The sequence below is a fragment of the Sus scrofa genome, chromosome 13 (genome assembly GCF_054392235.1).
Source record: "Sus scrofa isolate SSC_HxYL_T2T_F1_AM1 chromosome 13, Sscrofa_HxYL_maternal_Yorkshire_Landrace_v2.0, whole genome shotgun sequence".
Classification (NCBI taxonomy): Eukaryota; Metazoa; Chordata; class Mammalia; order Artiodactyla; family Suidae; genus Sus; species Sus scrofa.
In genome coordinates, this window is record NC_139395.1 from 110,595,261 (window position 1) to 110,611,436 (window position 16,176).

The window sequence follows — 16,176 nt, forward strand, 5'->3', positions numbered from 1 at the left end:
ACCATTATGCCTCCTTCTTGGTTTTTGTTCCTCAGGATTGTTTTGGCAATTCTGGGTCATTTGTGGTTCCATATAAATTTTTGGATTGTTTGTTCTAGTTCTGTGAAAAATTTCATGGGTAATTGATAGGGATTGCATTGAATGTGTAGATTGCTTTGGGTAGTATGACCATTTTGGAGAGGGTGTGGAGAAAAGGGAACACCCCTGTTGGTGGGAATGTAAGTTAGTACGACCACAATGGAGAACAGTATGGAGGTACCTTAGAAAACTATGCATAGAACTACCATATGACCCAGCAATTCCACTCTTGGGCATATGTCTGGACAAAACTCTACTTAAAAGAGACACATGCACCTGCATGTTCATTGCAGCACTATTCACAATAGCCAAGACATGGAAACAACCTAAATGTCCAGCAACAGATGATTAGATTAGGAAGATTTGGTATATGTATACACAATGAAATGCTACCCAGCCATAAAAAAGAATAAAATAATGCTATTTGTAGCAACATGGATGGAACTAGAGACTCTCATACTGAGTGAAGTAAGTCAGAAAGAGAAAGAAAATGCCATATAATATCACTTATGTCTGGAATCTACAGAAAAGAAAATTGTGGACTTGGAGAATAGATTTGTGGTTGTCAAGGGGGAGGGGGAGGGAGTGGGATGGATTGGGAACTTGGGGTTAGTAGATGCAGACTATTGCCTTTGGAATGGAGAAGCAATGAGATCCTGCTGTGTAGCACTGGGAACTATGTCTAGTCACTTATGATGGAGCATGATAATATGAGAAAAAAGATTGTATACTTGTATGTGTAATTGGGTTACCATGCTGTACAGTAAAAAATTGACAGAACACTGTAAACCAGCTATAAAGAAAAAAATTCAGATTGCAAATAGAACATGACATGTCTTATATAGGACATATTTAAGTCTCATGTTAAGACCTTTTTTTTGGGCCACACCTGTGGCATGTGGAAGTTTCTTGGGCCAGGGATTAAACCCACACCATAGCAGCCACTGGAGCTGCTGCAGTGAGAATGCTGATTCTTAACCCACTGCCCCACAAGAGAACTCTCATGACTCCTTAGGAGTTGTATAGTGAAAGACTAAGGAGCTGCCATGCTTCATGAGGATATTTCAGAATTCAACTTCAGCCTGAATTTTCATGGGCCCAGGCTATAGCCAATCAGAAATCAGTTTAGTGTTTTTTTAAATTGAATTTTAAATATTTTATATATATACAAATATATACAATATAGAAGTAAGTTATGAGATGTAATAATCAAATGAACACTGATAAACCAACAACCCAATTAAGAGCTAGAGCTTTGCCAATGACATTTAACCTATCAGTATTCTCCTCCTCTATTCTATCCCTCTGCCTCTTCCACAAAAGGTAGACATTGTCCTATACTTTGCTGTTTTGCTTGTTAAGTCCACACCTGTGGCATATGGAGGTTCCCAGGCTAGGGGTCTAATCAGAGCTATAGCTGCTGGCCTACTCCACAGCCACAGCAACACCAGATCCAACTCGCATCTGCGACCTACACCACAGTTCACAGCAGTGTGGGAAACTTAACCCACTGAGTGAGGCCAGGGATTGAACCCGCAACCTCATGGTTCCTAGTTGGATTCATTTCTGCTGAGCCACAATGGGAACTCCTGTCCTATATTTTGGATTTATTATTTCCTTGCTTTTAAAAAAATATAGTTTTATCACAAATATATCACTAAATGACATTTATTTATTTTCATGCTCTATAAAATTGTTTTAATACAGCATGTAGTCTTTTAAAACATGGGTTTTTTCAGTCAACTTTATGTCTCTAAGACATTCATGTTGCATGTAACTATGATCCATTAATTGTCATCACTGTATAGTATTCTATTGTATGAATATGCCACAATTTACTTATCCATTCTCTTATCAATGGCCTTTTGGGTGTTCCAAGTTTTTTTTGCTATTTTGAACAAGTAGTATAAAAATACTATTATAAAATGCTAGTGTAAAAATAGTTGTACATGTCTCCTGGTACATATGTGTAAGAGTTTCTCTTGGGTATATAATAAGGGGTAGGATTCCTGAGTTGTAATATTCACACATATTTACCTTTATAAGATAATATCAAATTATCTTCTAAAATTTCTATACCAATTTATAGCTCCATATAGTGTATAGGGGTTATGTGTGAAAAAGCATATCTATCTCCATTGATCTACTCCTTCCCAATACTTGCTGTTGTCAGACAATGTAATAAGTATACAATGATGTCTCCTTCCTCTTTCTTGAAACAGCTGCTGATCATCAAGACAGTGTGGATATCTTTTGCATCCTTTTTTTTTTTTTATTGATTTGTAGGAGTTCTTTATTCTTTTTTTTATTCTTTACTGATTATTTGTTAGATATATGTGATGCTAATATCTTCTCCCAGTTTATGGCTTGTCTTTTCAGTTTAAAAGTTATCAATGTTTTGTTATGTGGGTTGCACTTTTTTATTTTGCTTACATCCCTATTACAGGGTGCTCTGTTCATTCATCTCTCTGAGGCCTGCAATACAGAATTGAACTGAAACAATTATTGAGAGTGTCTTAGTCTGCCAGGGCTGCCATAACAAAACCCACAGACTGGGTGGCTTAAACAACAATAATTCATTTTCTTATAGTTCTATGGGCTGGAAGTCTGAGGTAGAAATGCCAGCAGGTTTGTTTGCTGGTGAGGCTTCTCCTCCTGACTTTCAGATGACATCTTCTTGCTGTGTCCTCGCATAACCTCTTCTCTGTGCATGCCAAGGGAGAGTGGGCTCTGTGTCTTCTCCTCTTTTTGTAATAGCATCAGTTCTGGAGTTCCCATTGTGGATCAGCAGGTTAAGGATCCAATGTAGTCTTCATGAGGATGTGGGTTCGATTCCTGGCCTTGCTTGGTGGGTTAAGGATCCGGTATTGCTGTGGTTGTGGCATAGGCCTCAGCTGCATCTCCGATTTGACCCCTAGCCTGGGAACTTCCATAGTTCAATATCCCGCAGGTGTGGATGTGAAAAGGAGGAGGAGAGTTAGGAGGGGGAGGAGGAGAAGAAAACATCAGTTTTGTTGCATTAGGACCCCAACTTTTTAACATTACTTAACTTTTATTACACCCTTATAGGTCCTATCTCCAAATGCAGTCACAATGGGGGTTAGGGCTTTAACATACTTTTTTTTTTTTTTTTTTTAAGGCCTCTTCCTGCGGCATATGGAGATTCCCAGGCTAGGGGTCTAATCAGAGCTACAGTTGCCAGCCTATGCCACAGCCACAGCAATACCAGATCCGAGCCACGTCTGAGAACTACACCACAGCTCACAGCAACACCAGATCTTTAACCCACTGAGAAAGGCCAGGGATCGAAACCACAACCTCATTGTTCCTAGTTGGATTTGTTTCTGCTGTGCCATGATGGGAACTCCTAACATAGAAATTTTGGGGGACACAACTCAGTCCATAACAGAGGGTGTCTTTATCTTTTTCTTGACTTTAAAGGGAATACTTTTACCATGGGAAATTTTGTTTGCTCTTGGTCTTTAGTCTTTAGATGTATTTTATCAAGGTAAGCAAGGTTCCTTTTATTCCTAGTTTGGTAAGAGGGTTTTTGTTGTTGTTAAATCATGACTTTATATTGGATTTTATCAAATGCTCTTTATGCATCTATCGAAATGATTATATGTATGGTTTTTCTCCTTTAATCTATTAACATGATAAATACATTTCATAGATTTTATAGAGTTTATCATTGCACTTCTGGTATTAACCCAACTTGGTCAAGATGTACAAATGACCCCCCCCCCTTTTTTTTTGGCCATACCTGTGGCATATGGAAGTTCCAGGCCAGGGATTGAATCCAGGCTGTACTGCAACCTATGCCACAGCTACAACAATGCCAAATCCTAAACCCAGTGCTCTGGGCTGGGGATGGAACCAGCAAGTCCACAGAGACAAGCTGTGCCACAACAGGAACTCCACAATTGACCCTTGAACAACATGGATTTGAATTGCACAGATCCTCTTATACACAGATATTTTTTCGATAAATGTGTACTACAGAACTACATGATCCAAGGTTGATTGAATACATGGATGTGTAATGTAGATACACAGTGCTGACCATAAGGTTATACACAGACTTTTATTTCTTGACTGAGGAGTGATGCCCCAACCCCCAAGTTGCCCAAAGATCAACTATATTATCGTTTCTATGGGCTTGTTGTGTTAAACGATTTGTGTAAGACTTTTGCATTTAAGTCTGAATGGCTTATAATAGCCTTTTCACATGTTCTACTTGTCTGACTTGATCGGGAGTTTATATTTCTTAGAATGGATTGGGGAAGTGTTTCCTCTTTTTCTATTCTCTGGAAGAGGGATCGTAGTATAGTGGTAAAGGACATGGATTCCTAAGGTGTTGAACTGTGTGTTGGTGAGTCATGTAGTTGTCATTCCCAGGTACTGTGAGAATAACTTGGTGATGAGGCCAGTGGGCCTATAATACCCAAACTCAAGTTCCTTTTTAGAAATACCTAAATGATAAGGTCTATTAAGTTGAAAGCTAGAAAAAATAATATGCTTAAGCCTTTAACAGGTGCTACTTACTGTTGAATGATATTACTAGCTATGACCCCAAAGTCCTAAATTTTCTCAGTGTTTCCTCTTTAATCATAAATTTAGGAGATTATACATCTTAGGACTGTCAGTATCAAACTGTAGACATGATTCAATATCTTTATAAAATAACTATGGAATGTTAAAATACTTATTGTAACAACTGGATGCCCTCAGGATACACTTTCTTCCCAGGGAGCCAGATGGGATGTAAAGAAGAATTTCAGAGATACAAATAAAAGAAAAAGCCCCACAGATATGTATATGGATTTCCTTTGTGTGTACTCCGTATTTCTCCAGCTGTCTAAGAGAAACCAAAACTTTGTTGGCAAGACTTAAAGCTTCAGTACCAAATAGATATTGGGGACAATATTGCAAGGTAATTTACTAGTGTTCCAGTGCTTTATTTTCACGATGCCTCTGTTCCTCTGTTTTACCTCAGAAGGTGACAAATGCAATAGCAAGGGGAAACCCCACTTCTCTGCTGGCAGGAACAGATGTTGCAGTGTTCAGAGCTGTAACTGGCTATGTTTTTTTTTCCAGGTTCTTCCGTAATTTTGAATGATGCTCAAAGGGAAGCTGCCCTAGAAAGATGACATTTTGAAACTCAAGGATTCCAAATGGAAAGGTTACTATGTTTTTTAAATGTACATTATTTATATTTAAGGCCTCAAATAATAGAACTCTTGCCATATCTTCAAGCATAGGGATTCTTTCCTTAGCTGTGTTCAGTCTCCTAATAAGCTCATCAGAGTCATTCTTCGTTTTGTTACAGTAATTTTGATCTCTAGCATTCTTTTTGATTCTTTATTAGAATTTCCACCTCTCTACTTACTTTACCCATCTGTTCTTGCACGTTGTCTGTTTTTTCCATTAGAGCCTTTAGCGTATTAATAATCACAGATGTTTCAAATTCCTGGGATGATAATTTTAAAATCCCTGCCATATCTGAGTCTGATTCTGATGCTTGCTCTGTCTCTTCAAACAGTTTTTTGCCTTTTGTTATACCTGTACTTTTGTAGAAAGTCAGACATGATTTACTAAGTGAAAGGAATTGTAACAAATAAGCTTTTAGAGATGTGGGGGTCAAGGAAGTGTTCTCTAGTTCTGTAATTAGTCCTGTCTTTTAATGATCCTGTGGACCAATGTTGTGAACATCACAAGTGCCTCTCATCCACCTTCTTAGGTGGGATGGAATGGCCGCTGTGAGCTAGAGTTGGCTAGTTTCCTTCCTCCAGGCCAGGGAAGCTCTGATAAAACCTCAGTAGGTTAGGCTCTGGAAAAACAGTTTATCTCAAGGGCTGACCTTGTTAAAATGGATAAAATGGTCTATATTTCAAAGTGGTTCCATTTCTCTTCCTCCCTCTGGAAGCATAAAAAAATTTTCCTCTGATAAATACTGTGAGAACCTGGTTTAGCTCCAAGAGGTAAAACTAACAAAAGTGTGGGGCTTCTCATCCCCTGGAGTTTTAACTCAGAGTTGTCCACACGGAGCCTTTAGCAGATCATCAATTACAGTTCTGGTTTTTCCTATCCTGGCATTGGTTCCTGTAGAGGTGTCTGTTCTCCTGTTTCTGCTCTGGTAAGTTGTGATTCTCTGTATTTGCCTATCTATCTTTACAATTTTGTGGGTAGCAATTTGCCCTGTGAATTTTCTTTTTTAATAGATCTCAGAAGAATTGTTGATTTTTTCCCCCCATTTGTTCAGCTTTTTACTTGTTAGCACAGAGTGGCGACTTGTAAGCACCTTATATGCCACACTGGAAAGTAGATGTTGGTACATAAAAGAATGCTTTAAAATTAAAAACTTTTAACTTACTCCTGAGTTCTCAAAGCACTTTTAAAGAATATTAAGTAGTGTGCTTAGTAGTCTGGGGAAGAGTACTTGGTGTTAGGAAACAGAGGTAACATAATAGTAATTGTATTTATTAAGAGATAATTTCAAAACAAAACAAAAAATCACTGCTTTTAAGAGAATTAGCGAGAGAACATAAAGCACTATGAATAGTTTGGGAGGAAAGTGTCTTAAAGGCAAAGTATCATGAATCTGTGGTAGTAAATTTTATCTGTCAGCTTAGGCTCAGTTATGCTGTGGCAGCAAACAGCTCCAAGATCTCAGTGGCTTTTGACAACAAAGGCCTATTTTTCACTCATGCTGCATTTTTGCTGGAAGTCAGCTGAGGTTTTGCTCCATGTCATCATTATTCTATAACTCAGGTTGAAGGAGTGGGCTCTCTCTGCAATATGCCAGTTAAAGGAAGAGGGAAGATTTTGTTCAAAAGCAGCACACACCACTTCTGTTCACATTTCTTTGCCATAGCAAGTCATGTGGCTACTGCTGAATTCAATAAAGTGGGCTCCAGGAAAGGGTACTACAAGTCACATGCCACATGTGACATCAGTGTAGAGGAAAGTGGAATCTTCCTACAGAAAGAGTGTCAGACACTTTAAATGTTAATGCAGTTGACCATAGTTTCTACCAAGTTCTTCTGTAGTTTATTGTGAATTGGGTACTAAAATTCTCTTGTCCAAGTCATTTCAGGACTACTTACTACTATGCAAGGTTTTTATTGGCCACTTCTATACCTACTTTGAAGCTGAGTTTTTGTGTTTTTTTTTCTCCATTCACTTGTTAGAGGATGAGAGGACAAAGGAGTCCTCTGTTGAATACCTTTGTGAGAAGCTCCTGGACATTGGGTGGGAGTGAGGCCACAGCACTTGCTTCCAAGGTGTTTACAAAATAGCACTCTCCAGCCAGTCCAGCCAGGCGTATGTTCCTGGAATCTGTGTTGTCAGGTCAGATGGTAGAAAAATGACTCCTCTTTTATGCCTCATCAGAGTGGTTCTTGTGCCTACCCCTGTTGCCATCAGGTTGCATTTGTGTAGTAATAGGAAATATATTGCCTAAGTGATGGTCAGTTATTTCATCTGTATAGAGATGGGGATAAAAATTACAAATGGGTAGAATTAGGAACAGGTTAGGAATAGGAAAGCTATATTAAATAGGTAAAGAAAATGCAAAGCAATGAAAGCAAAAACTACTTGCTCTGGTTATAACTAGAGTACAAAGCTTCAAAAGTCAGGTCAAAATATTAGAGAAATTCTGACTCACAGATCATAAGTAGGCTACTCACAAGGATAAGTCTAGGCCATATAAATTTTTTTTTGAGGGGGCAGCACTATGTTTTAAATATCAGAAAATGTTTTATAGAAAGAATACAGATTTCTGGCTTCTCTTGAAAAATGAAACATTTTTCAATTTTTGCTGACACTCCTGGATTTGTAAAGGTAGCAATGGAGCTGCATTGCTATCATTCCCTTGGGACAAAAGCATTGATCTCTAGTTCTTGACATGGCAGCCAGGTGGATTAAAGACCTTAATATGAAAAATTAAACTTTAAAGTAATTGGAAGAACATGCAGGAGAATATTTTTGTCATGCTATTTTTTTTTTTTTTTTTTTTGTCTTTTTGCCATTTCTAGGGCTGCTCCCGCGGCATATGGAGGTTCCAAGGCTAGGGGTTGAATTGGAGCTGTAGCCACCGGCCTACGCCACAGCCACAGCAATGTGAAATCTGAGCCATGTCTGCAACCTACACCACAGCTCATGGAAACGCCGGATCCTTAACCCACTGAGCAAGGCCAGGATCGAACCCGCAACCTCATGGTTCATTGTCAGATTCATTAACTGTTGCACCATGACAGGATCTCCTGTCATGCTATTTGAGAAGAGATTCTTGAACAAGATTCCAGATAATCTATTGTATACATTAAAAATTATTTTTATCAAAATTAAGGATTCCTATTCAACAATGATCATTATAGACAAGGCAATTCATAGGAAAAGAGATTGGAAAAGATATTTTCAATACATAAACAAAAATGATTAATATTTAGACTATTTTAGGATTTTTTTTTCTTTTTGTCTTTTTTAGGGCCACATTTGTGGCATATGAAGGTTCCCAGGCTAGGGGTTGAATTGGAGCTGTAGCCACTGGCATATGCCACAGCCACAGCAACAGCACATCTGAGCTGCGTCTTTGAAAAGATCAACCAAACTGATAAACACTTAGCCAGGCTTATCAAGGAAAAAAGAGAGAGGACTCAAATCAATAAAATTAGAAATGAAAGAGGAGAAGTAACAGCAGACATCACAGAAATACAAAGGATCATAAGAGACTACTATATGCAACTACACACCAGTAAATCAGAAAACGTAGAAGAAATGGACAAATTCTTAGAAAAGTACAATCTTCCAAGACTAAACTAAGATGAAATAGAAAAGATGAATGGACCAATCACAAGAACTGAAATTGAAATGGTGATTAAAAAACTTCCAACAAATAAAAGTCCAGGACCAGATGGCTTCACAGGCAAATTCTTGCAAACATTTATAGAATAGCTAACACCTATCCTTCTGAAACTGTTCCAAAAAATTGCAGAGGAAAGAACACTTCCAAACTCATTCTATGAGGCCACCATCACCCTGATACCAAAACCAGACAAAGATACCACAAACAAAGAAAACCATAGGCCAGTTTCACTGATGAACATAGATGCAAAAAATCCTCAACAAAATACTAGCAAACCAAATCCAACAGTACATTAAAAGGATTGTACATCATGATCATGTGGGATTGATCCCAGGGATGCAAGCATTCTTCAATATCTGCAAATCAATCAGTGTGATTCACCACATTAACAAACTGAAGAATAAAAACCATATGATCCTCTCAGTAGATGCTGAAAAACCTTTGACAAAATCCAACACCCATTTCTGATAAAAACCTTTCAGAAAGTGGGCATAGAGGAAACCTACCTCAGCATAATAAAGTCTATGTATGACAAATCCAGAGCTAACATCATTCTCAATGGTGAAAAGCTGAAAGAATTCCTGCTGAGGTCAGGAAAAAGACACAGATATCCACTCTCGCCACTACTATTCAACATAGTTTTAGAAGTCCTAGCCTTGGCAATCAGAGAAGTAAGAGAAATAAAAGGAATCCAGATTGGAAAGGAAGAAGTAAAACTATCACTATTTGCAGATGACATGATACTATACCTAGAGAATCCTAAAGACTCTACCAGAAAACTGTTAGAGCTCATCCACGAATTTGGCAGTCACAGGATAAAAAATTAATACACAGCAACTGATTGCATTTCTATATATGAACAAGGAAATACCCCAAAGAGAAATTAGGGAAGCGATCCTGTTTACCATGGTATCAAAAAGAATAATACTTAGGAATAAACCTACCTAAAGAGACAAAAGACCTGTACTCTGAAAACTATAAGATGCTGATGAAAGAAAGATGACAGAAACAAATGGAAAGACTTACCATGCTCTTGGATTAGAAGAGTCAATATTATCAAAATGACTATACTACCCAAGGCAATCTACAGATTCAATGCAATCCCTATCAAATTTCCAAGGTCATTTTTCACAGAACTCAAAAAAAAAATATTTTAAAGTTTGTTTGGAAGCACAAAAGACCTAGAAGAGCCAAAGACATACTGAGAAAGAAAAATGGAGCTGGAGGAATCAGGCTCCCTTACTTCAGACTCTACTACAAAGCTACAGTCATCAAAATCGTATGGTACTGGCACCAAGACAGAAATATAGATCAGTGGAACAGGATAGAAAGCCCAGAATTAAACCCACGCACCTACAGTCAACTAATCTATGACAAAGGAGGCAAGAATATACAATGGACAAAAGACAGCCCCTTCTACAAGTGGTGCTGGGAAAACTGGACAGCCACATGCAGAAGAATGAAATTAGAACACTTCCTAACACCATACACAAAAATAAACTCCAGATGGATTAAAGACCTAGATAGAAGACCAGACACTATAAAACTCTTAGAGGAAAACACAGGCCAAACACTCTCTGATATAAACCACAGCAATATCTTCTCAGATCCACCTCTTAGAGTAATGACAATAAAAACAAAAACAAACAAACGGGACTTAATTAAACTTAAAAGTTTCTGCACAGCAAAGGGAGCCCTGAACAAAATGAAAAGACAACCCACAGAATGGGAGAAAGTCTTTGCAAATGAAGCAACTGACAAGGGATTAATTTCCAAAATTTCTTCCTATCGGTCAATCCCCCCAAAATGAACAACTCCATCAAAAAATGGGCAGAGGATCTAGACAGACAGTTCGCCAAAGAAGACATACAGATGACCAGAAAACACATGAAAAGATGTTCAACATCACTAATTATGAGAGAAATGCAAATCAAAACCACTATGAGGATCCACCTTACACTGGCCAAAATGGCCATCATCCAAAAGTCTACAAACAATGAGTGCTAGAGAGGGTGTGGAGAAAAACGAACCCTATTACACTCTTGGTGGGAATGTAAACTGGTGCAACCACTGAGGAAAACAGTATGGAGATTCCTCAGAAAACTAAAAATAGAAATCCTGGAGTTCCTGCCATGGCTCAGCTATTAGCAAACCCGACTAGCATCCATGAAGACTAGGGTTCAGTCCCTGGGCTCACTCAGTGGGTTAAGGATCTGGCATTGCCATGAACTGTGGTGTAGGCTGCAGATGAGGCTCGGATCCTGTGTTGCTGTGGCTGTGGCTTAGGCAGGTGGCTACGGTTCTAGTTGGACCCTTAGCCTGGGAACCTCCATATGCTACACGTTTGGCCCTAAAAGCCTAAATAAATAAATAAATAAAATAGAATTACAATTTATTCCAGCAATCCCACTCCTGGACATCTATCCAGAGAAAACCATGACTCAAAAAGACACATATACTCCTATGTTCATTGTAGCTCTATTTGCAATAGCTAAGACATGGAAACAACCTAAATGTCCATCAACAGAGGAATGGATAAAGAAGATGTGGTACATATACACAATGGAATATTACTCAGCCATTAAAAGGGAAAGAAATAACGGCATTTGTAGCAATATGAATGGACCTAGAAATTATCATGCTAAGTGAAGTCAGTCAATGAAACACCAGCATCAAATGCTATCACCTACATGTGGAATCTTAAAAGGGACACAAAGAACTTCTTTGCAGAACAGATACTGACTCATAGACTTTGAAAAACTTATGGTTTCAGAATGAGACAGGTTGGGGGATAGGGGAATGTGCTGAGGTTTTGGAATAGAAATGCTATAAAGTTTGGTTTTGATGATTGTTGTACAACTATAAATTAATAAAATTAATTGAGTAATTAAAAAAAACTTTTTAAAAGAACCATGAAAAAAGAAAAAAACTTGTTAAATATCTTAGAAAAAAGCAATTTTAAATAAAATGACTCAATTTTCCAATAATCCAGTTGACAAAAAGTATAAAATCAGATATCATCAAATTCTGACTAAAGATGGGGGACATGAGAATCCTCTTATGTTGCTGGTGGAAATACAAACAGCTATTCCAGTGAGCTATCTTGTCAATGCACAGTGAAATTAAGGATATATAGAAAGACATCTGAGACTGTGGCAGTATTACTTGTTCTAACAGACAAAGGGCAGAAATAACATGGGCATCTATTTCTAGGGGACTGTCTAAATAAAATGTGGTACATGTATTTAATGAAATAGTATGCAATAGGCAGAAGCTTGATACAAACAAGGTTTATATATCATAATATAGATATACATACATCTAAATAAATATGTATGAAAGATAGCTTGAAAGTAGTGTGTATATATTATTCCCACCTCCCAGTTCTTCCCTCCTCTCAGTGGTTTCACCTATAGTAATCATAAGATTGGTTTTGAAATCTGTGAGTTTGTTTCCAACTCAAAAAAATACATGCAGTTCCATGTTCATTGCAGCACTGTTTGCAATGACCAAGACATGGAAGCAACTTAAATGTCCATTGACAGAAGAATAGATAAAGAAGATATGGTACATGTATATACAATGGAATACTACTCAGCCATAAAAAGAATGAAATAATGCCATTTGCAGCAACATGGATGGAACTAGAGAGTCTCACACCAAGTGAAGTAAGTTAGAAAGAGAAAGACAAATACCATATGATATTACTTATGTGTGGAATCTAAAATATGGCACAGATGATCCTATGTACAAAACAGAAACAAATCACAGGCATGGAGAGCAGACTTGTGGTTGCCAGGGTGGAGGGGGAAAGGAGTGAGGTGGATGAGGAGTTTGGGGTTGGTGCATGCAAACTGTTACATTGGAATGGATGGGCAATGGGATCCTGCTATATGGCACAGGCGAACTGTGTGTGATTGGGTCACTTTGCTGTACAGTGGAAGTTGAGGAAACATTGTAAATCAACTATAATAGAAAAAATGTACTAGAGTGAGAGTCTATACCTAAGAAGAGATTGAGGCTGGGAATGGGCAATAAAGAGATTTAAAATAAAACAAATTAGGAGTTCCTGTCACGGCTCAGGGGAAACAAATCTTACTAGCATCCATGAGGACGCAGGTTTGATCCCTGGCCTTGCTCAGTGGGTTAAGGATCTGGTGTTGGTGTGAGCTGTGGTATAGGTTGCAGTCGTGGCTTGGGTCCTGTGTTGCTGTGGCTGTGGTGTAGGGCAGTGGCTACAGCTCTGACTGGATCCTTAGTCTGGGAACCTCCATATGCTGCAGGTGAGGCCCTAAAAAGATTTTTAAAAATTAAAATAGAATATAATAGCCTTGCAGGTACCACCAGTGATCACATACTATGAATTGAGGAATGTGATCCATTCAATTCTGTAAACCTAAAGTTACAAAAGACATCAACAAAAGGAGTTACTATTCCTTTATATTTTGATCAAAGATAACCATTTTAATCTTTTTTTTTTAATTTATAAAGGTGGAATAAATTACATGGTTTGGCCTGATTTGAACAGCTCCACTGCCAAACACTAATCTAGTTCTTGCAATTATCCAGGAACACGTTTGTGATCTTCCTACTTTGTTGTTTTCTGTGTGTTCATTCATTTATTCCCACTCAGTAAAGTCCTCCTGTGCATAACTGCCAGGTGACCTACACCACCTTTGCCTAAGAAATGTTTTTCTGGAAACCGGAGGACAATTCCTGCAAATTAAACTACCTTAGTACTGATGGATTTGAAGTGGCAGATGCTGGTTGGATTTTACAAGTCACCTTTGCCTTCTTCCTTCATTTTCTTCCTGCTTTTACGTTAATCCTCTCTGTGCAGATCTGAAGTGTGTGAAGCACTCTCCAAGGAACTGTGCTAATGATAAGACCAAATCTGGGTCTGGGAAGCCCCTTCTGGCCCTTATCATATTAAAGTTTTGTAGCAGCTGTGATATTTAGAGAGAACACACATGTAAGATGGGGAAGGAGGGCATGCCTGTCCCAGCAGAGGGCCTCCTAGCAGGCTGGATTTATTGGATTTTTCACTTTTCTTTGCCTTTTGGATTTGCAAATACTTTTTTCTCATTCAGTCTTAAAAATTGAGAAATTCAGCCAAATTGTAATAAAACACTAGCCTTAGTCCCCTGGGGCCTAAGAACAACTGCTGACTCTTCCAACCTGGCTCCATAGCACCCTCTGCTTAAGTCTCTTGCACTTACCTCCCCAGCCAAAGGGACATCACACTCACCATGCTCGGATTTATGATTTTAAAAAAATGAATCTTATATATTAGTTTTTTACAGAATCTTACGCTTCAAGTTAATATATCAGTTTAAGAGTAACTGAAGTGTTTTCACAGTGTTTACCAGAGCAAGATTTGCTCCTTTGTTTTGAGTCATTCATTCATTCAGTAAGTATTTTCTGAGCATATGCGTCAGATTTGTGGCTGTAAGCCTCACCAGGTAATGGTTAAATTGTCTTCTTACTTTGGCGATGAGCTCTTGTATTTTTTGAATTACTCTGATCATACTTCTGAGACATGAGTAAGTGTGGAAATTGAGTTTCCATTCTCTTGTTAATTTGCTACATGGCTTTTCAAATTGTTAAATAAGGCGTTGACATTCTTGGAAACGAAAGAAATGGGGTTCCTTATATCTCTGACTTAAATTCTCACTTTGCTGTCAGATTTTAGTAAACATCAGCTACTTTTCATATTGTGCTGGAATGAGGAATAGTATGGTGTGGTATGGTATAGTGTTTTCTAATATAGTGTAGTATATCACAGTACTGTATAACAGGTGGACCTCAGGTTCACAAGGTAACTCAAGCATCGACTTTGCTATTATCTAGTCTTGTGATCTAGGGTAAGTGTCTTAAATAAATGCCTCCCTTTATTTAAAACTATAAGAATGTTTGTGTTTGGAGTTAATGAAAAAATTAGGTAAGAAACTAAGCACCCAGCACGTAGTAGGTCAGCCTCTCCTATGGCCACCTGAGAGGAACATAAAGGAGGTAGAAAGCCCAGGTCTAGTCCTCAGGAACTAAGAGTCTAGTTAGGAAGATGAGAATTAGACTCTATGTAAAATCCCCAGGAAAGTGCCTCTGAGAAGAAACCTAAATACCGTAAGTTGACTAACTCAGTCCCCTCATTTACCACCAGTTCTAGAAATGAAAGACAGACTTGTCTTATAAAAATGTGTTTCTACATGATGTATATAACTGATGTCTAGAAAGCTTCCTATAAACAACCCTTCTCGGGGGAAGTAAAGCACTTGAGTTTTAAATTATACTCAAACACACACTAATACTCATACTCACATGAACATGAGAGTGACTTAGGGTTCCATTAGGCCTTTTATCTGAGAGTTGTGCAAATGTTTGATCCATCTGGTGACAGCTCATTTAACATGTTATTTCTAGTGTTTGCAAATAATTGTCTAAATAGAAATATGCTTGAAGAGATTCTATTTAATGTGTATACACGGAAAAGTAATTTCCTTTGCCATTTTATGTATTAAAAGAATTGAGAACCTTCCTTTTGTTAACATATCCTCATGTTGTTTGAGGTGCAGGTCATGGCCATAGAGTTTGAATGTGTCCTTTCATAGTGCTAGTTACATGAGGATCTGCTCTCTATTGGGGGCCTCTGTTTGAAGTGGTTATATTTATAATCCTCAGTGGGCTTGTGCCAGCAGGTTCCCTGAAAAAAGCAAGGGCCTTGAGGCCAATGAGACTTCTATTCCTTATCCCTTGGAATGAGGTATTCAAGATTTGCTGGGATGGTGGTGGTCACATTTGTATAGGGGGTATGGAATCTTCTGGAATCAAGGATTTATGCTTTTTCCTTGTCATGTTAACTACTGTTAAAACATCTCTGATGATTAGAATTGTCCCAAGTGGTAAGCAGTGTAAGAAAGACCATTCAGGATCCCTAGGGGGCACTTACTAGGAGAACTCCAGCCCCAGGCCAGGGCCTCTGTTATCTTTGGGAAAGAGATGGTTCTGGACATAGTTTGTGTCTGAAGTTGAGAATAAGTTGAATACTTATTCTTTGGTGGAGAGCTCAGCAACACTTTATTATTTATTTATTTATTTTAATTTTTTGCTTTTTAGGGCCGCACCTGTGGTATATGGAGGTTCCCTGGCTAGGGGTCCAATAGGAGATGCAGCTGCTGGCCTGCACCGTGGCCACAGCAACAGCAGATCCAAGCTGTGTCTGCAACCTACACCAC

The 16,176-nt window shown here is 38.3% G+C and overlaps 1 protein-coding gene across 5 annotated transcripts in view; it reads left to right on the plus strand.

The window, feature by feature from the left end:
• LOC110256324 (uncharacterized) overlaps positions 1–16,176 on the plus strand; it is a 146,533-nt gene that overhangs the window by 16,012 nt on the left and 114,345 nt on the right. The window contains exons 2-3 of one of the 5 annotated variants that reach the window (XM_084990089.1): positions 4,828–5,011; positions 5,176–5,260. The gene's annotated coding sequence lies outside the window, so the exon portion shown is untranslated. Of the gene's footprint in view, positions 1–3,841; positions 5,012–5,168; positions 5,261–16,176 lie in introns of those variants that run through there. The other 4 variants (XM_084990090.1, XM_084990091.1, XR_014824228.1 and 1 more) reach the window with 4 other exon arrangements.